This window comes from Notamacropus eugenii, chromosome 7 (genome assembly GCF_028372415.1).
Source record: "Notamacropus eugenii isolate mMacEug1 chromosome 7, mMacEug1.pri_v2, whole genome shotgun sequence".
Lineage (NCBI taxonomy): Eukaryota > Metazoa > Chordata > Mammalia > Diprotodontia > Macropodidae > Notamacropus > Notamacropus eugenii.
This window is the reverse complement of record NC_092878.1, coordinates 148,774,608-148,795,300: the sequence shown is the minus strand read 5'-3', so window position 1 is coordinate 148,795,300 and position 20,693 is coordinate 148,774,608. Positions and strand designations below refer to the sequence as shown.

General features: G+C 38.1%; 1 long non-coding RNA gene across 1 annotated transcript in view; it reads right to left on the bottom strand.

Annotated features, from left to right (window-relative positions):
* Window positions 1-2,571, bottom strand: part of LOC140513737 (uncharacterized) — a 42,427-nt gene extending 39,856 nt beyond the window's left edge. The window contains exon 1 of the long non-coding RNA XR_011970297.1: window positions 967-2,571. This is a non-coding gene — a long non-coding RNA (uncharacterized lncRNA). The remainder of the gene's footprint in view (window positions 1-966) is intronic.
* Between the last annotated feature and the right edge of the window lie 18,122 nt (window positions 2,572-20,693).

The following is a 20,693-nucleotide window of genomic DNA, read 5'->3' as shown; positions in this document are numbered from 1 at the left end:
TAATACAATAATGATCAATGCAATAGAACAAATCAGAAACAATAAATAAAATAACAAGAGAATATTTATCTACAGCAATCTTCAAAGGGAAATTTGAATCTGAAAACTAAAAAATTACAAAAAACTATAAAATAAACTATAGAAAACTAAAATAAAATAATAGTTTATAAAAACTGTAAAATAAAATATAAAAAGATAAGATCAATTAACTGTGATTTTCAAAAAAGGAAAATAATCTAACAATTCTAAAACCAGTACAAAGGAAAAAATCTGGAAAATAAGAAAAATAAACTTTTTAAAAAGATTGTAGGATGTATTGTTTCAAACTGGTTATTTTGAATACTATAAAAATCAATAAATCATGAATGAACTTGGTCAAAAAAGAGGAAAATCTAAATTTATGACCAAGTTGGATTCAGATCAGTTTTAGAAATGTGCTTTTGATTATGCTAAATAAAAAACCCTTCCATACCAATGCTTTTTAGGGTTTTTATCATAAATTAATGCTGTATTTTGCCAAAATTATTTTCCATATACACTGAAATGCTTTGTGATCTCTGTTGTTATTTATGTACTGTGCTCTAATTATAACGTTCTCTTTTTTTCCAAAGTATCTAGTGTTTTGGACAATGTCTCTGCCTTTTACTCAACATATTTTCCTCTCCTGAAATTTACTGATTCCTGCCTTTAAAGTTCTAGCTATGCTTTTCTTTTTTAAATGTTTTTAATTCATTCTGTGACCACCTTTCTGAATCATTCTGATAGTTCTTGAAATTGGTTCATGACCAAAAAAGACTGACAAAAAAAGCAAAAACAACAAAAATTGCACAAGTATTTCTAAAAATACATTAGAAGCTCCCAACAAAAATTATAGCACTCATTTATATCAAAGACTCTAAAAAAGCATAAACTGGAAGATCCTTATTTAATACAATCAAAAGTATCCGTCTAAATACAAATGCTCACATTATCTCCCATGGATAAATACTAGAAGATTTTCCAGGACAAATAGGGAATTCCTCTTCTTTCCATTGCTATTAGGCACAGTTCCTCAACTGCTAATTAGCGAAATGACAGAACAAATTTAAGTGTAGTCAATCCTCAGTTTTCGTGGGGATAAGGTTCCTAGAAAAACAGAGCAAAAGTCAGAAACACAAAGGTCAGAACCTATGGGAAATAGGGGGTTAGCTTCCCACAAACACCAATAACTAAAATATTTCACTAGAGATTGTTGAAAACACACTTTTCTTAAGAAATACAGGTAATGGGGTATAGAAATTTATCTTGCCCTACAAGAAAAGAGAAAAGATGGGGATAAGGGAAGGGTGGGGTGATAGAAGGGAGGGTACATTGAGGGAAGGGGTAATCAGAATGCAAGATATTATGGGGTGGAGGAGGGGAGAGATGGGGAGAAAAATTGGAACTCAAAATTTTGTGGAAATGAACATCGAGATCTAAAAATAAATAAATAAATAAAATACACTTTTCTACATACAACTCTTTATAAGAAAAATTAATTCTGATACTATGTACTTTTCCTAACACAGTAACTGTGAAATAACACCTAAAATGCAGCATACAAAATAAAATTGGTAACATGCAAAACATTTTTCTTGTTAGTAATTCCCTAGAGTTCTGTGACCTTTTGTGCCAACATCTCAATGAAAAAAAACCCAACACAATAATTTCAGACAAGATTTACTTTTCATAATACATGAAATCTACAGTACCAAAAATTATGAAGAGCAAATAAAATTCTTAAAACTTAAATATATTTTAACCTGAATCTTAACTTCTACTGAGTTAGATGGTGGTGTGATGTTGTACTATACCCTATAATGTTGTAAACTTTTATACTTTGGCCACCCTCTGAAGACCAAGGGAGATGTTGCTGGGACATTAGCTGATGCTGTCAGAAGATGATGAAACTGGCAAGATCTCAATGTCATCTCCAACTCTTGTTTTTAACAATTGGTAGACGGTATTGGAAACCATGAAGGACACACCAGCTCAAAATAATCCAGCAGCAACATCTGTTTCATGCACTATTTAAGATTCATAAGGATCTCAGGGTAGAAGAGCACAGGAGAGGCAAGGTTTCATTTAACTTTGAGTCTACAATCAATGATTGGATCAGCAGTCACGATGTCTCTAACCAGAAGGTCAATTATGCCAAGCCACCCTTCAACTTGGAAACTGAGTTGCACGACTTGGGAGCTTGTTCATTTTCATTGATTTTGCTGTCCCGCAGAACTTCCTGAGTCTCTGATTTTTTTTCTTTTTCCCTCCCCATATTTTTTTAAATTTTAGATAAATACAAAAACCTAAATACATAATAAGAAAAGAAAAAGAAATATTATAAACTTAAATAGAAAAGAAAAAAGAAAAAACATGTGCACAGCAGAACATAGGAAAAAATTCAGAACATATAGCAATAACATCATTTCAAGGAAGCCTCTCTAATAAATATTGTGTATTAAGGTGAAAGCTGTCCATCTTTTCTTTGCATCCTTGAAGGTTTTTTTTTTTTTGTTCTCTGCTGTACACTTTTTATTTTGCTCTTTTTTCCTCAACCCCCCCACCCCCTCACCCCAAGGCTACAGTTGAGTATGCATATGTTTATATATAAGTATTGATACATACACACACACACACACACATATATATGTATATACACACACACACACATATATACACATACACAGAGGTATATATATATATATATATATATATATATATATATATATATATATATACATATGTAAACATATACTTTTCCTAAGAGATTCTACTCCTAATATTTTTATGTTTGTGCACATCTTTTTTCCTATTTCTCCTAATTCCTCTACTTCTAGCTGCTACCTTGCCATTCTGGCAAAGGCAGCAGCAGACAAGGGCTCCCAAAGCAGGGAGGAGCTCGGATCCATTGTCAAAGGTCTCCCCATAAACCCCCTGAGGGAACTGAGCCCAGAGAGGTAGCCCTGTCCCCACCTGAGCACCTGAACTTAATCTCACACTGAATAGCAGCCCCGCCCCCGCCCAAAGCCCTTAGGCTGGGGAAGCAGCATTTGAATCTCAGCCCCCAAGCACTAGCTGGGTGGATCTGGTGGTGAGGTGGGTGTGGAAAGGAAACTCAGAAGTCAAATAACTGGCTGGGAAAATGCCCAGAAAAGGGAAACACTATAAGATCAAAGAAGGTTACTTTCTTGGTGAACAGATATCTCCTCCCATCCTTTCTGATGAGGAAGAACAATGCTTACCATCAGAGAAAGACATAGAATTCAAGGCTTCTGTATCCCAAACATCCAAAAGAAATATTCAATGGGCTCAAGCCATGGAAGAGCTCAAAAAGGATTTTGAAAATCAAGTTAGAGAGATGAAGGAAAAACTGGGAAGAGAAATGAGAGACATGCAAGAAAAGCATGAAAAGCAGGTTAACACCTTGCTAAAGGAGACCCAAAAAAATGCTGAAGAAAATAACACCTTGAAAAATAGGCTAACTCAATTGGCAAAAAGAGGTTCAAAAAGTCAATGAGGAGAAGAATGCTTTCAAAAGCAGAATTAGCCAAATGGAAAAGGAGGTTCAAAAGCTCACTGAAGAAAATAGTTCTTTCAAAATTAGAATGGAACAGATGGAGGCTAATGACTTTATGAGAAACCAAGAAATCACAAAACAAAACCAAAAGAATGAAAACATGGAAGAGAATGTGAAATATCTCATTGCAAAAACAACTGACCTGGAAAATAGATCCAGGAGAGACAATTTAAAAATGATGGGACTACCTGAAAGCCAAGATCAAAAAAAGAGCCTAGACATCATCTTTCATGAAATTATCAAGGAAACCTGCCCTGAATTCTAGAACCAGAGGGTAAAATAAGTATTCAAGGAATCCACCGATCACCTCCTGAAAGAGATCCGAAAGGAGAAACTCCTAGAGACATGCTAGGGAAGCAGCAATGCCTACCATGGCCCTCTTCTGGCTCCTCTCAAAGGCAGAAATCATAACTTGCCTTAGAGAATCAAATCTTAAATCATACATCCATCAATGTTTCATGTGTGCTAGCAATCTTTCATATTTACATGGCTCATACTTGTGTCACATATTCATTCTTTCTTTCCCCTGCTTTTCTCAGAACACATTGTTAGAAAAATTTCCACCTAAGATTTTAAATCTCAGTTCTCTTCTCCAGAGACTGGCTGGGAGGAGAATGTAAGAAGAAAGAGGTGATACTAGTTAGGAGTCTAACTATACCCTTTTAGCTCATGTTTGAATGTTCATTTGTGTTTCTATGTATAATTTCATGTCCATTAACAGGGATTTTATGCAAACCTATAAATCCACAGTTTAAGAGAGAGGAAACTAGAACACAGGAGAACAGATTTCCCTGATTTTACTTTGTGTTCAGTGGTGAGGAAATTAGAAGAGTTCTGGTAATTTAGTGAGAAAGAATCCAGAACATATACATTAAACTGCCTTTGAAACTGGGAGGAAGAATTAAAAAGAGACAAGCCATAGTGGAGAGAGCTGGAGATTGGTGCGGCTAATCCTGAGGGCACCTGGAAAACTCTACATCACTAATGTATTCCATATTACCATGATAATAAATTTATATTGGACATGACAACCTAACATTATATACAATGGGAAAACATTTGAATTATTTTCACTAAAAACTGGTGGTGTAAAAAGGATATTCATGCAACATTTCCATCTTAATGCAAAACAAAGAACGTTTAGAAATTGTAGCAAATGAAATAAGGTATGAAAAAGAAACTAAAATCTAGCACGGCAGTCAGAGATAAGCAGTCATCAGCTAAGACCACAGATGCTGGCAACCTGTGCCAATCTTTGTTCTTTACCTGCCATCAAGGTTTGCATTGGGTTCATTGCTCTACTGTGGCCTGACTTCTCAATAGAGGAAGGCTCTCCAATTCCCCCACTTGTTGGCTCTCCATCCCCACCACAGCTGCTCCATAAAAAGTTCCTCCTTATATAGGATTGCTAATTTCAGCAGTCATTATGCGCCAAAAATGGCATCTAGCATACAAATGAGTCAAGTATAGAACAGGTATTTTATTCTCACAAAAAGAGTGTGCAGTTATAAAAAAAAAAATTAGGACTATTAGATGAGAATCTAATAATGTATTACTATTAATACAATCAATCAGTTGAGAAACCAAAATTTAAGCTTTTTAGAACATAAACAGTGTGTATATCCCTGCTAATTAGCCAGTTACATCTCCACTTATCACAGTCCAATCAAACACAACATATTTGCCCTTTTCCAAGGGCCTCCTCTAACACCACTGTTTTCCCTTGTCCCAAGTCCAACCCTACAATAATCACTACTGTCCCTTCCTTCTTGATGACATATACAGGCCATCCATGATTATTTGATGGTCCTGGCAAATGCTAGAGGACAAAAAACAAAAAATACAGGAGATGAAAGATAGTCTGGATCTCCTGTACAACCTGCCTAGTTGAATCCACACTCCAGATGGATAGCAGGGCTTCAGAGCAGGAAATGACTTTTTCTTCTTTTCCCTAGCTGGATCTCCTAGTATGTTTGTGAGACCTACCTCTAGGAGACCAGCCAGAACCTGCTTCTTCTTCCAACCTGGGTAGCCTTCCACAGCATCAGCACAATATTAATCACTAAGTCTGGAAGTCAGAGGATATGTGGTCATGCTCTGAATTTCCTGTATTAAAAAGTACTGGCTAATTTTCTTGTATTGTTTCCTTCACTGTAGTGTTCAGGTTTTTCAATTTATCATATTTTTCTTTGATGATCATCAGTTTGTCTTAATGCATCCTGTCTTTAAAGTCAATGGCATTTACTTGTAAAGAGAACATGTTTTTATTTTTCTCTTCTCCCACATTGTTTTTATTTACATTGCAGATCTGTTGTTTCTATTTCATATCTTTGGATAGGCCCACTATTATATATATATTTCTATTCTGCTGATTATTTTGATCTGCAAGAATATAAAGTCATATTTTGTTCCTTTCTAATTTATTTTCTTATGGTTTCTATTTTTTGGTGAACTATTCTGAAACATTTCCCCATGATTCCATGCTTTTCAGATTCCACAGAATTTCTCATTTCACCATGCACTGGTTCAGTTTCATTTGTCATGAATTTTTAAATGAAATTTGTGATCTTTTTGAGGTCACAGTACTTATACATTGTTCTAAATTTAGTATCCTTTCTGTTGCATTATCTGCTTGAACTCTAGGTTTTTAACTGAATTTTATTCCTCTTTAAATGTGGTGGGTTTAGCCTTTCTTCTTTATATTCAACTGTTTCATTTATGGTTCTGATTCCTACCCCATTAATGGTAGGCGTATTCCCAGAACTAGACTGTAACATTGCCCCAACACTCTTCCATGGTGGACAATTTCCTTTTTGACAGCCTTGATCCCTACTCCAGGTGCCTTCTGGGAGAACATGATTTGGACCCACTATATGTCAGTCCCCTCTTCATATCTGGTACAGTCATGCACATTGCCTAGTTGCATTTGTCCTTTACTTCTCTAGCTGAGTTGAATCAGAGTCCAACACTCTGTACCAGATTGGGTGTGATAATGTATTCCACATATCTCTGAAATGTACCCCTATCCCTATCTTGAAGACCAGTTCCTACAATTCCCCCCACCAATTCTTCACCATTCACACTGATGGGCAGAGTCAATATTTGCAGCTGGTTGAAAATGGGTGGAATGCTTAAAGAGTCTGTATTAGGAGGGGAAGTTCTATATGGATCCCAGAATAGTTGTGATGGGGTGGGGCTCCAATAGAATTTTTACAGTAGTAGTAATTCCTACATGGGGTCCCAAGGTACAAACCTATGAGTCAGTGCAGGCACCCTGACAAATTAAGCAGATGGTTGAGAGAGGGGTGCTCTGTAAATGTCTTAAGGATGTTATTACCTTGATGTACATACATCTTGTTTTCTCATCTGGTGGATTCAGCTATAATTGATCTGTTTCTAGAGCATGATTCTCTTTTCTTAAAAAAGATAGCCAGGAATGGTTGTGCATGTAATTCCTACTATTAGAAAGATAGGCTGGTGAATCCCTTGAGCTTAAGAATTTTGAGTTGCAATAGGGCTAAAGTATCCATATTTAATCTGGCCCAAAGACGGTAAATGTCCAGGAACATAGAGTGAGATGAGAAGAAACAGACAGAAAATGGGAGTGTCAGTAAATGTATAGTGCTCCGTCCCCTTTGATCAGATGACCAGGACATCCTAGACTAGATTATTAAGCCATTTTCATTGACATCTGAGAGACTACTGAATGAGTGAAGTGTTACCAGGATAGAGGGCAAATAGAGGTGCTCTGACACTTAGCTTGATTTGGATTCCTATCAAAACCCTAGAATGTATTATAAAAAAGGATTAGTGAGTTACAAAGGGCCAACATGGCACCCTCTTAAAAGGCCTGGTCAAACCAGCCTGACCTCATTTCATTTTTGGACAGGATTATTAGGCCTGTCTCTGGCATATCATGCCCTAGGCAGCCTTCTAATGCTCTAAAGTTGGAGAGTATAATCGGGGAGTTTTCTCCTTTGGGTGTTCCCTTTCAACGAAATCACAGGTTCACTCTATATGTACTAGGCTGTTAGATCACGGAAATTATGCGCATATAGAATAGCTTAAATCTTAGTAAAGCATTTGACCAAGTCTTCATGTTTTGGTTGAAGATAAGATATAGGCTAGAAAGGAGTATAGTCGAGTGGATTCAACATCAGGTGAATGGCTATAGCCAAAGAATCGTCATTGATGGTTGCATCAATCAATAGCAGCTTGAAAGATTTACAGTGGTGTGGTCCTGGGATCCATCTGGTTCTGTGGTATGTAATATTATTATGAGTCGCTGGGATAAAGCTATGGATGGCATGTATATCAAACTTGTGGATGATTTTTAAAAAAGGAGGACAGGTAGGTAACATTGAAATTCACAAAGATTCACACACTAAACATTGAGCATACCACTTACAGATATCGTTTTAAGGTTTACATAACACTTTACACACATTCTATCTTATTTGATCCTCAAAACAACACTATTAGGTATCTGCTATTATTATTCATACTTTACAGAAAAGGAAACTGAGGCTGGGATAGTAACTTGCCCACAACTAATAAGTTATGTTTGGCAGAATTTGAACTTCTTACTCCAATTTGAATTTCTTACTTCAACTCCAAGAAACTAATCACAACATCACTGAGCTACAATCTGGATAAAAAAATCTGTGGGTTCTTTTTTTACAAAAAAAAAAAATCAGTTTTACATTAGGAAAAATAAATTTCTGGGAAAAACATCCATAAATGATATGGAAGCCAAAAAAGCTAGTAAGATTTTAGATTGAATTGATGCAAGGTACACAGAGCTAAGGAGGCAAGCATCCCACTGTATGTGGTGCCTAGAATCCATAAAGCATCCACAGAATGGGGAAAGCCTTCAAGATCGTACCACATGTGGATCAATGGATAGAAATGGGAACTTGGTGGTTAGCGGGCCCCCAAGCTCTTTACATGACAAGTCTTTAAGCAAAGATGAGATGGATACTTGTTGCTGTTTTGCTATTTTCAGTCATGTCCCACCCTTTGTGATGCTGTGTGTAGGGTTTTCTTGGCAAATATACTGGAGTGGTTTGTCATTTTCTTCTCCAGTCCATTTTACAGATGAGGAAACTGAGGCAAAAAGGGTTAAGTGACTCATCCAGGGTAACATAGCTAGTGTCTGAGGCCAGATTTAAACTCAGTTAAAGATGAGCCCAGTGTTCTATCCATTGCACCATCTAGTTACCTGGATAGTTATTTAGAATCAGAGATCTAGAACCAGAAATAATCTCAGAGGTAATCTAATCCCACCTCACTTTCTACTGTACAGATGAGGTCAAAGTAAGTTAAGTGAATTGCCCAAGGTCACGAAGTATGAGAGCAAAGATTGAAAACCTGGTCTTCACACTTTAGAGTACATGCTCTTTCCATGGTATCGTGCTACCTTGGGTGTAGGTTAGAGAGGAAATTCTTATTAAGTTATGAGCTTTATTAAATAGCATCTAAAACAGTGTTACTCAGGATTGACCTGGTGCCATATACATTCAGAGTCTCAGAATACATTTGTAAAAAATCCAATATCCTGGGCATTTATCTCTATGTCACTCGTATGGAATTTAATCTCAGGCTCATTTTGTTCTACCCAGAGATCCTCAATTCAACTCAATAAACATTTGTGGGGCACATTCTATTTGAAAGTTACTATTGATACAAAGACAAACCAAACAGTCACGACACTAAAGGGTCTTACGTTTAGGGTGGGGTGAATGGGTGGGCAAGGCGAGTTAAAATGTAGACAGCAACTATATTACAAGGAAAGTTTGGCAAAAAGAAAGCCTTAACATTGGGGGGCATCAGGAAAAGCTTTGGAGTTGGTACCTGACACAGAAATGGGAGGGCACATTCCAGGTATGAGGGAGGGCAGGGTATGGCATCGTAAGGAAGGGGAGAGAATTATAAGTAGTTCATATTGATTAAAAGGTAAGTGGTGGAAGGGGTACTATGAAACAGGCTGAATACATGGGATGGAGATTATGGAGGTACTTAAATTTCTATGTGTATTTTACTAAGTGGGCAATGATTTCTGAGGTGAGGTCATCAGGCCTATAATTCAGGAACATTCTTTCTACAACTTGCATAGAGGATGGCTTGACAGGGGGTAGAGGCTGGAAATAAGAAAATAAATTAGAAGCTTTTTGATATATTAGTCCAGGTAAAGAGCTGTTGAAAACCTAAACTAGAATAGTAGCTGCTTGAGTTGAAAGAGGGGGATGTGAGATATACTATGGACCAGTGGCTAAATCTGGCCAAATCCAAGAGCTACAGAATACAGACAGCCATTTATTCTACACGGATATGGAAAATATACCAGCATGAATCCTGAATAGGAAATCCAAGGCGAAAAAAATCTCATGGTGGGACTCTACTCCGTCCTAGGTCAGCAAAAGGAAGGGAAGAGTGGCAGACACAGGGGACAGGGTTTGGCTAGGAACAGGCGCATTCCAGGAAAGGGAGAGGCTGGGTGCCAATGGTAGGAGAGGCCCCTAAAATAGCACAGAGACCAGGAACATAAGCTGGCTACAGGAATAAGTGACAACTGGTGGCCCTGTTGCTCACTGCTCAGTAATGGGTTACTGATTCAGAGCTTGGGGGTTGCAGGGGAGGGACAGTGTTCCAAGTCAGAGGTTGGCATTGCTAGATGGGTACCAAGCAAAGTTCAGCAGGCAGTAAACGGATGGCTCTGACCCCAGGAATGGAGTGGGGTAAAAGTGGGGCAGGCATCTCACACAAAAGGGGAGCCTTCTGTGCTCCCTCTTTGAACCTGCAAGAGTTTTCTGGCTACAGCATAGTGACTAGCTGAGTCCAAAAACAGAAGCAGGGAAATCCCACAGCCCTCTTGATCAGACCAAAACCCAGATGATGAACTTACAGGCCTAAGACCAAGGGGTGGCAGACTTTGCTGGATCAGACCCCTTTAGGAGCAATGAAACAAGTTCCCAGCATGAGCTAGCCTTAAGATCCTAGAAAACACAACACTCAATATCTCAAGAAAGTTGCAATAGGACTAATTGACACATTCCCTCCTAACGTAGAGAAAGTTCAGCCCTAATTTAAAATCCAAAATCAGGAAGTAGGCTGGAAAAATGAACAAATAGAAAAAGAATTTCAACACAAAACAATTTCAGCACAACACAAAAAAACACAAATTTCAACACAACACAAAATTGCAACACAAGGTGACAGTGACAACTCAAAACACAAACTACAAGCAGAGTCTCAAAGGAAAACACAGCTTGGATCCAAGTTCCACTAAAATTCCTGGAAGAGATAAAGGAACAAGAGTTTTAAAAATTTTTTAGCAATTTTTTATGAATGAAATTAGAGCTACAGGAAGAAAAACACAAAGGAAATAAGTTATGGAAGAATGAACCAAAAGGGAATTAACAGCTTGGCCCAAGAGATAGGAAACTTGACCCAAGCAATAAACTCTGGAAATTTTTGTTGTTCTTCAGTTTTTTCAGTCATGAACCACTCTTTATGACCCCATTTGGGGTTTTCTTGGCAAAGATCCTGGAGTGGTTTGCCATTTCCCTTTTCCACCTCATTTTACAGATGGGGAAACTGGGGCAAACAAGGTTAAGAGACTAGATTTGTCCAGTCACACAGCGAATAAGTCTCTGAGGCTGGGTCTTCTGATTCCAAGCCCAGCACTCTCTCCACTGCACCACTTAGTTAACGACTACAAGAGGAAAAAAATTAAAACAAAGCAAAGAGGCTGTAAAATAGAAGAAAATGCAAAAACAATTGGAACCACAAGAGACTGAAGAGAAATAAATGAAGAATCATTGGACATCCTAAAAGTCAAGACCAAAAAAAGGGGTGACTAGACATCCTACTTCAAAAAAATTCCCAGATCTCTTAGAACCAGAGAAAAAAAGTGGAAGTAGAAATGAAAACTCCCAGAAAAATTACAGCCCAAAGCTAGAGCTGCCAAATAAAGGAGAAAAAAATATTGGAATCAGCCAGAAAGAAACAAATTCAAGTACTACCATCAAATTCTCATCAGACCCAAGAACATTACAGTCAAAATCCAGATCTCTCAGGACAAGGAAAAAATAATGTAAGCAATCAGAAAGAAAGAATTCAATTACATGCTAGATCATATATGAATAAGTAATCACAAATGACATAGCACCAACATAGAGGAATAGAGAATTGCAACACAACATTCCAGAAAGCAAAGGATCTAGGCTTACAACCAACAAACTAAATATAATGCTATGGGGAGAGAAATGGATCTTTAATACAATAGATTTCAAGCTATCCTGGAAGAAAACACCAGAACTGCATAGAAACTCTGAAAGGTAAACACAAGATTCAAGAGAAACATTAACAGTCCCACATTCTTTACATACAGCCCCACGAACACATGGGGGAAAGAGGAAAACCCAGGGCCCTGGGTAAAATATGAATATAAGGGTGCATTATTTGATCAATGAAGCCTACGTAGATGGCCAAAATCTGAGGATCTGCTACATCAGGATGCTGTAGAGGGCACCTTTTCTGAAATGACGGTTTGGCCCTAACACTCAAAGTACAACACAAAGTCCAGGTGCAGAATTGTCTTTTGTGTCATGGAGAAAGGAAACCAAGTGGCAACCAAGTTGCCATGATGCTGGGGCCATTGCTAGCTGTTGCCATGGTAATACCCTGGGTAATTGTGAGCTATCAGCAGCAGCTGTGATAAGTTTTCCTCTAGTGCAGCCCAGTAAAAAATCTCATTTTTCCCATCTCTGTCTATCCACTTATGTACTTACATAGAAAAGCCCCACATTTGATTTAAAGAACAAATGGTACACTCTGTTCTGGGCTTATGTTGGGAAGGGCTTGTCCAACTAAGGAAAAGCTGTCCTTATTCTTCTGATGAGGGTGGAGGAGAGTGGGAGATTGACTGGAGACCTAAAGGCAGAGGTGCTGGATATTGGAGAGATGGATGCTGGCCCTCATCAGGAAAATCCTGCCAATCCAGTCACCCTCCATGATACCTTTTCTCAGGGCCAGCTGTGTGAGCTGAAAGAGCAGGGATTTTTCTCTCTTTATTGGTCTCACTTGGGAATTCTTTATAGTCATCCTTATCTTCCTAACTACATCCCAGGGTGCCTACACGCAACAAAGAAGAAAGAGGGGACCATTTTTGTTTCGTATAAATAGTAAATGCATTGAACAATTAACGAGACAAAGCTTTAAAAAAAAAGTAACCATAAGCAAACAATCCTAAGGGTCCCTCTATATGCAAATTCTGTAGGGTTTTTAGCATAAAAGAACGTGTTTATTCTTTGTCAAGCTTTATCAGCATCTATTGAAATGAAGATCATGTGATGATCAACGTTTTGAATTTTAATATGATTATGTTGATTCGCTATGTCTCAATGAGGGTGGAGAGGGATGGGAGAGAGATTTTATTGAAAATAAGTATAACTTGAACAAAATAATATGGGTAAATAAAGAAGTCCCAGTGAGTAGGAGGGTAATGGTGCCCTTAGCAGAGAAAGAATTTGTAGGAATGGCAGGTTGGGGGTGAGGAAGGGGAAGGCAGAACCTGGGAATCATGAAAGATGATTTGGCCTTGTTGGGTTAGAGATGCCTAAAGGACAAACAAAGACATCTCGAAGAAAGTAATGATAAAATTTCAAGAGATAAATTAGGGATATATCTATATAAACACCGACATAACACATAGACAGACATGTACATGTATGTGCATACAGACACATAGCCTCAGGAGTCACCTACCTAAAGATGAAACCTCTAATTAAAGCTAATGTAATACCTGAAAAGAGAAACTGCTGAGGAGGTAGTCAATACATCAACACCCAGCAAAGAAGGCTGAGTAGTGACTCAAATAAGATGTTCTAGAAGAAAGCTGGACCATGGAGGCAAGCAAGGGGAGTGTCCTTTTGTAGGGATGAGAGAATGAGTACTGAGAAAAGGCCCTAACATTTACTAATTTAGAGAACACTAGTAACTGAGAAAGTAGTTTCAGTCAAACAGCGAAACCAAAGGAAACCATGAAGCAGACAACAAATGTTACCAATTCTTTTAAGTCTAGAAGTTTGTCAGGGAAAAGGATGACGGATATAGGATGGTGGCTTGAGGGTGGCAGGATTAAGTTATCGATAAGTAAAAACTGAGGATGGGACAGTGGACAAAGAATAGACAGGGATGCTTGGAGAGAAAGAAGGGGAAGAGGGAGGGAGAGAGGAAAAGCTAAGGGGAGGGAAAGAAAAAAGGACGCAGGAAGAGAAATGACAGTGTGAGCTTTGTAAGGCTGGGATTAGGATAAAGAGCGGATAGACAATTTATGGAAAAAGTAAAGATACCTCTTACTCAGAAACAGCAGGAAAGGAGAGAACGAAGGTTTTGATAAGGATTCAGGATGGGGCATTAAGGAAGAAAATAAAGGTGGATAGCTTTCAGTTTCTTAGTGAAGTAGGAGAGGACATCTGCTGGGAGGGAGGCCAGAGGAGGCGTTGGAAGAGAAGGAGACCTGGAATACCTGCTGAGGAGAGATAGAAAGTCAACAGAGAAATGAGTCCTTGTAACAACAGTAAGGTTCTAGTTAGGATTTTATGACATAAATTCTTTGAGAATTCATTCTGCACATGGAATGACTCCAAGTAATTAACAGATCAGGACAACAAAAGAAAATGAAGGAGGCAAGCCAGAGCTAAAGACTGTCAAAGCTTGAACAGCAGTAGTACAAGGGCATTAGTGTGGTAGGTGCATGGTCTTGACCTGTTCAGCTTATTCTCCTACTTTCACTGCTTTGATTTCCACAGTATTTTCACCAGATAGCATGGTGCCTAGCATATCATTGGGGCTTAACAAAAGCTTGGTGATAACTACAGGCTATAGGGTTGACTATGAAGAAAATAAAGAGCTAAGAGGGCAGACAGCCTGAGAGAAGTGAGAGAGAGAAACTGAAGATTGTGGTGAGAACAGTGAGATTTAGGAGTTGGAGAGGTAGAAGAACGGGAAATTAAAGGAATTTCCTGTTTCACGAACATGGAGGTGGCAGTTATTTCAGTCAATAAGAATGTGCATGTATGTTTATACATGCAAGGGTATTTGGAGGGATATCAACATGTATACATAAGTAAAAGGACAGAGCTTTGGACTAGTGGATCGAGCAGATTCTCAACTAGTTGAGAAAGGTACAAGGTCAAAGATCTACACTGTATGAAAGAGAGGTTGGCCTCAAAGTAGAATAGCTGTTGAGGAAGTGATAGTGGAGAGCAAGAGGCATGCTAACCTAGGTCAGTGAGAGGTAAAACAGAGAAAATAAAATAAAATCAAAGACCTAGATGAGGGCACTCCCAAAGACTTCACTGTGAAACAAAGTATCAGGATAAAACCCACTGTATCATGGGGACCAAAGTAAAAGGAAGGTTTCCAGAAGTACAATGAAAGGTGCAGTAAAGATGAGAAGGTGTAGGATTTGGTTGAATGGTAACAATAACAGGAAAGATAAAGGGGAAAAAGGTGTTTCCAAGTTGTTGCCAAGTGCACTCTAAGGTTAAAGATAGAAATTGGCCAGCTATTTGATGGAGACCACTCCCTTCCAAGTTCCTAGGATGACAACATGTCACTCTTATTCCCCACTTTAAACACTCATGTCTGTGGGGTAATGCTTTGTAGGGTGTTTAACCAAGTCTGCGAAGCAAGGGTTTGTCCTCAATTTATATAAACACTGTCAAAAGTAATACCCCCAAACCTGTCAGACAGGGTACAAGAAGGCAACCCCGAAGTGGGAGGGCCTTCTCCTGGCTCTGACTGGCCTCTTGTCTGAGATCCTAGTTCCACTGTCCATGGCAATGGAGTCCAGGCGGCAGTAGCACTGGTGCTTTTCATAGCCTGAGGCCTTTACTTGTTCCCACCATGCAGTATTTTTGAAGAACCCTATTACTTATCTGTTATATGTTGGCAGTGTTGAGATTTTTTCAAGGAATGAGCTAGTAATTTCTCTCACTACTCTGCATCACCTTAAGCATTAAGATGTATAAGTAATTATGACTCACAAAAATAGCTAACATAATTTAATTGTGCAAAGGACTTTATGAACAATTGTCAAGTAGGTCTATTTTATAAGGGAGGCTGAAGTCACATTAAGTCACACGAGTATCGAGGGGCATACATTTGCTAAGTACTTGGAGACAGGATGTCACTCCAGGTCTCCAAGACTAATAGTTTAGCCACTGCTATGTACCTAGCTGCTTCTTTATCAAAAAATGACCAATGAGATTTGACCTTATAGTAAAGAAAAATGCTAACCTGAAATTAAGGAGTATAATTCCTAATGTGAAAGAGAGCCCCCAGGACCTAGCATAGTTCCTTCCCTCTCCGCCCTCCCGGCCCTGCCCCAGAAAGCATTCAGAAATGGACTCTTGACCATGACCTTGTTCCAACACCTGGATTTTCTGCAGTAACCAAAGCTCTTCACTTAGATTTTTTTCAAGGGGATTGGATCATGGCCTATAATACAGTAACAGAGACCAACGCAGAAACAGAGAAGCAAAAAAATGAAGACCCAGAGTGTGCAGTTGCAAAATGGCCATTTATTGCCTACAGGGTGAGAGGAGAGGGCAGGGACAGAAGGGTGAAGTACACAGGTGCGAGGAAAACAAGCAGATATTTAGCCCTATACATCATGTGTGAGCAGTACCCAATCTCCAAAGTGGAAAAAAAAAGTATTTTGTCATCTGACATAGTAGTTAAGGTTCATAAGCACCTCCCTTCTGAGCTGCCATGAGATTGAAAAGGCAGGACTGCTTTGTTCAGTCATTTTTCACATTAATAAAAAATACCAACACCCAACTGTGTCCTCTTGCACGCACATGTTGTACAGTGTCCACTGTGAAAATACCTTGGCTGAGCAGCGTGGTCAATAGTTTCAAGACCGTATCAACTGGATTAACACAATAAATAGAAAAATAAAGCAGCTGGTGATTTAGTCTGAGTGTTCAACAAAAATGTGTAAACACTGTTCCACCAGAGATGACACCAAGTATTGAAATGATAATCGCACAAAACCATCCTGTTTAACAGAGAAAACTGGCAAGCTACAATTACGTGGCACTTCATTCAACTTTTATTTCCACTTTTTTTTTTTTTTAAAGAAAAGCTAACATTTAAAATATTACTGGAACATTTTATGACAAATTGGGGTTTTTCCTTTCCCTAAAAAATCAAAGCATAACTTTTAAAAAATCCTTTAGAATTTATTTTGGAGTACTAGGACAGAATCTGCAAGTGCTTTGTAACAAATGAAAAATCTTAGTTCTCAACTTCTGTGCTTGGCTTTCCAACCATTAGCTACCCATAGTAACACAACACTTTACAATCCACAAAAATGACTCAATTGTGCACAACATGAATTCTTCAATGCTAGGCAATGAAAAAGAAAGGTCCTGTTTCCCCTCATACCAAATGGTAAGAAGTTGGAGAGGCCAGCTGGCTTCATGAGGACAACGTGTTGGCACTTTTTTTGGATAAGATTTGGAAAAGATTGCAAAGGAGGAAAAAAGTTGATTCATGGTTATGTTTTTCCAGTGCCTGGCCTTTTCAGCAAGAATAACACACACTCATGCCAAACGAAAAAAGTAAAAACAAAACAACAATAATTTAAAAAAAAAACATTCACTGCTTTCAAAAATCTGCCACTAATCCCTACAGAAATCTAATCTTCGGCTTCTCCTGAATGCGAGAAGAGGGCCTGCATTTGGACAATTGTACGAATGCCCATAGTGCACTTCTCGGTGCTGCTGGTGTTGAAGAACTTGCCACTCACAACACTGAACAATCTCAGGTCCCAGTGTGCAGTAATGCAGGAGTCCAGATGCAGGGCTACAGGGGGCTGAAACCATGAGCCCCTCCCCCCCCCAAACCCCTGAGCCAGCAAAGCGCTGCTTAGGGATTTCACAGGTAGGAAATGTTTTTTTTAGCAAGTAAAGCACGGAGAAAGGATAGTGAAGTTTCCAGTGAATAGAAACCAGATACTCACACACTGAAACTAATAACGATATTATCAAGACTGCCCAGTAAAAAGCAAAGCCAAAGCTATTAACACATCACCACTGCCAACCTTATAAATTCAGAAAATCACAAATTAAGGAAACATGGCACAAAACACCAATTGTTTGAAAGAAACAAAAACCCACGTTATTAATTAAAAATTCTTTAAAAGGAAAAAAGGATAAGCAACAAGTGTCACTTTTAGAAAGGGCCACCATGATTCTTGCTTTTTAGAAAGAGAACGCAGAGATGCAAAGCAGGTTATCATTGTAAAAGCTTAGGAATTATTTAACACCAATAACAAGACACTAGAAGCAGGAATTATTCTGACTTCTGGACAATTCTGTAAGCTTACACGCAATATAACTCATGGAATCATATCACTTGGAACATTTTGCCATTGCTAAAGAATCCTAAGATACAAACGGATACTCCAACCATTCCTACCTGCTAATTTACCTTTTGTTCATGACAACCTCCACCTCCCATTTGTATTGTGTCATATATGCTGCTAATATCTGCTAGGCACAAATGGTCTCAGTAATTAATTTTGAAAAAGAAACTGGTTTTGCTCTCAGAAATGTTCAGCAACTGATAGGACTGTATCTATATGCTCATGCTTATTGAAGTCTTATATTGAGACCAACAATAGTTAATAATGAATTTTAAGAAACCACCACCTACATCTAGCTTGACGCTTCAGTAGTCCCATTTTTTACTATCCGCCTGAAAGACCTACTTAATAGATAAGTCACTCCTAGATAATACGTTGACATGAACAGAGGCAAAAAGAATTGTTCTTCATCGTGGCCAAGCCTGGCCAAAAGGGATGTTTTGCTCTCTATTTATTTTTATTTCTAAAAGCTCATTAAACTGTTATGAAGGGCAAGAAAAGAATCCTTAGTATAAGCATTACCAAATCAAATTGAAAGGCAGAATATTCCTCTAAAACTTAAAGTTTCACCAATTTAATTATTTCTAACTTCAGAAACTAGATGCTCAGAGCACTAGGAAAATCAATTTCAAATGAAACTTGTTTTCACTTTATCATGCTGTTTTTAGAACTTTGTAAATAACTAACAACAAGAAGGTCTCAAATTAATTTTTTCATTTTGTTAGTATTTAGTCAGATATGGGACAGATATAACAACAATTGAATAAAATTATCTTTGGAAAAAAATAGTGTGCATCTTCAATTATCAGAAAGGTGGTAAACAAAAAGGGGGAGGCATGTGAGAATTCCTCATCTATTATGAAAGGTCAATATTTACTAGGGTCATTTCCACATAATTTTTGAAAGCTCCTTGCTCCAGTAGTATTCACATGTGCAAACTATCAGAAACTGTCGAAACGAATTCCTGTGGCTATGCTACTCAATCATTAGCCTACTCTGAAAAACTGCTTAACGGTTCAGACTTTAGATATCAGTAAATTAATCTGCTTTAAAAAATAAAATCCCAAAACAAAGGTTACCTTCAAATAGGCATGACTTGATCAGCATCACTTTCTAAGCATTCAATTAACCCTGTCCCATCTATTGTTTTCTCCCCCTTCCAGAGCTATTTGATTCCTAAGTGTAATGTATTAGTGATTTCAGAAGCCCTGGAAATGTCAATTTCAAGTTTTACTCATCTAGTAACACAAAATTACTAGATGATTTTATTTATAAGCTTTTTGAGTTTTATGTTCACATCCTCTACCTAACAAAGCCACTATGGAACCAAGTGATATGAGCCTTCATTAACTTCCATTCCTCGTTTATTAGTGATTCAAGGTTTTTTTTAGGAGTCAGGGGCAAGAAGTAGGACTTTATACTTCTGAAAACTAAAACACAAACACACAGTGGCTTCTAAAACATTTACAAAGGATGCTTATTAGTAAAATAAATATCTGCTTGTGAAAGGAATCTGAAAAAAGAGAAGCTTAGAACAAGGCAAACTGGGTACAGGGGGTGAAGGAGCTGGTCTAGAACGCATTGTGCCATACCTGACTTCAATGTGTGATATCAAATGCTCACCCTCCTTACATCAAAGTAATGAAATGAAAATATTTAGCTACTTCATACAAAATTGTTTTGTACATAAAACACTGTAAATCTCTAACAGATTTTCTCTATCGAATTTTAAAAAGTTGCCTCTATAGAATGGTGTTGGGATTCTTTTCTCTGCTTGCTTTTAGGCAGTGCTGTTGCTTAAAAGTTGACACCAGGCACATTTTTTAAAAACAAAGTCAACAAGCAAGGAGCAGTATAAGGACTTGAGCCTTTTTCAGATGTCAGTCCTGAGGATGCTGCAATATTCCCCATTACAATGAATAAAGCTATGAGATGGGCGATGATGCCCGATAGATTAGGTGATGCTACATGCTCTTGAATGACCAATGATGGCAAATGGTACAATTCTCCCTCTCCCAAACACTGCTTTAAATCGTTTTAAAGAACACTGCGTTCTATTAGATATACTTTGAAGTCACATAGGACAACTTAGAAAAGCATAAATCACAAACTAAAAATGCCCCAATTTTTCATTTCTTCAGAAGATATGTAGCTCTGCAGCATAAAGCTCATTTATTCGAAAAACTGGAAAGCATAAGTGTATATTTTTCTTCTAGAAAATACACACATTTTGTCTTTCTCTTTTACACTAGGTACTGTCAAAGATCCAAAGGGTCTACATTTTATTTTAGTAAGACAACACTGAGAACAGCAGCATTTCTGATCACCTGAACAGGTAGCTCAAAACAGATACTACTCCTTTTACAAAGGGAACTTATTAGGACAAAGAGGGTCCATGGGTTTGGGGTAGCGAGTGGGCTAAAGGGAAACCATACACATGAAGCTTGAGATATTAGGTCCCAAGGGCATGTGTGCCACCAAAAACATAACACAATTTACCCATTTCAACATGAGTTGCTACACATCTACTCAAACCATGTTAAAAATTACACAGGATAATAAATGGTTTGAATGAGTGCATTTGGAAGCAGAGAGAACCCAATTACACACCTTCCTGCAACAGAGTGCCTCGGTCATACACAAAATAAACTTAAGCTG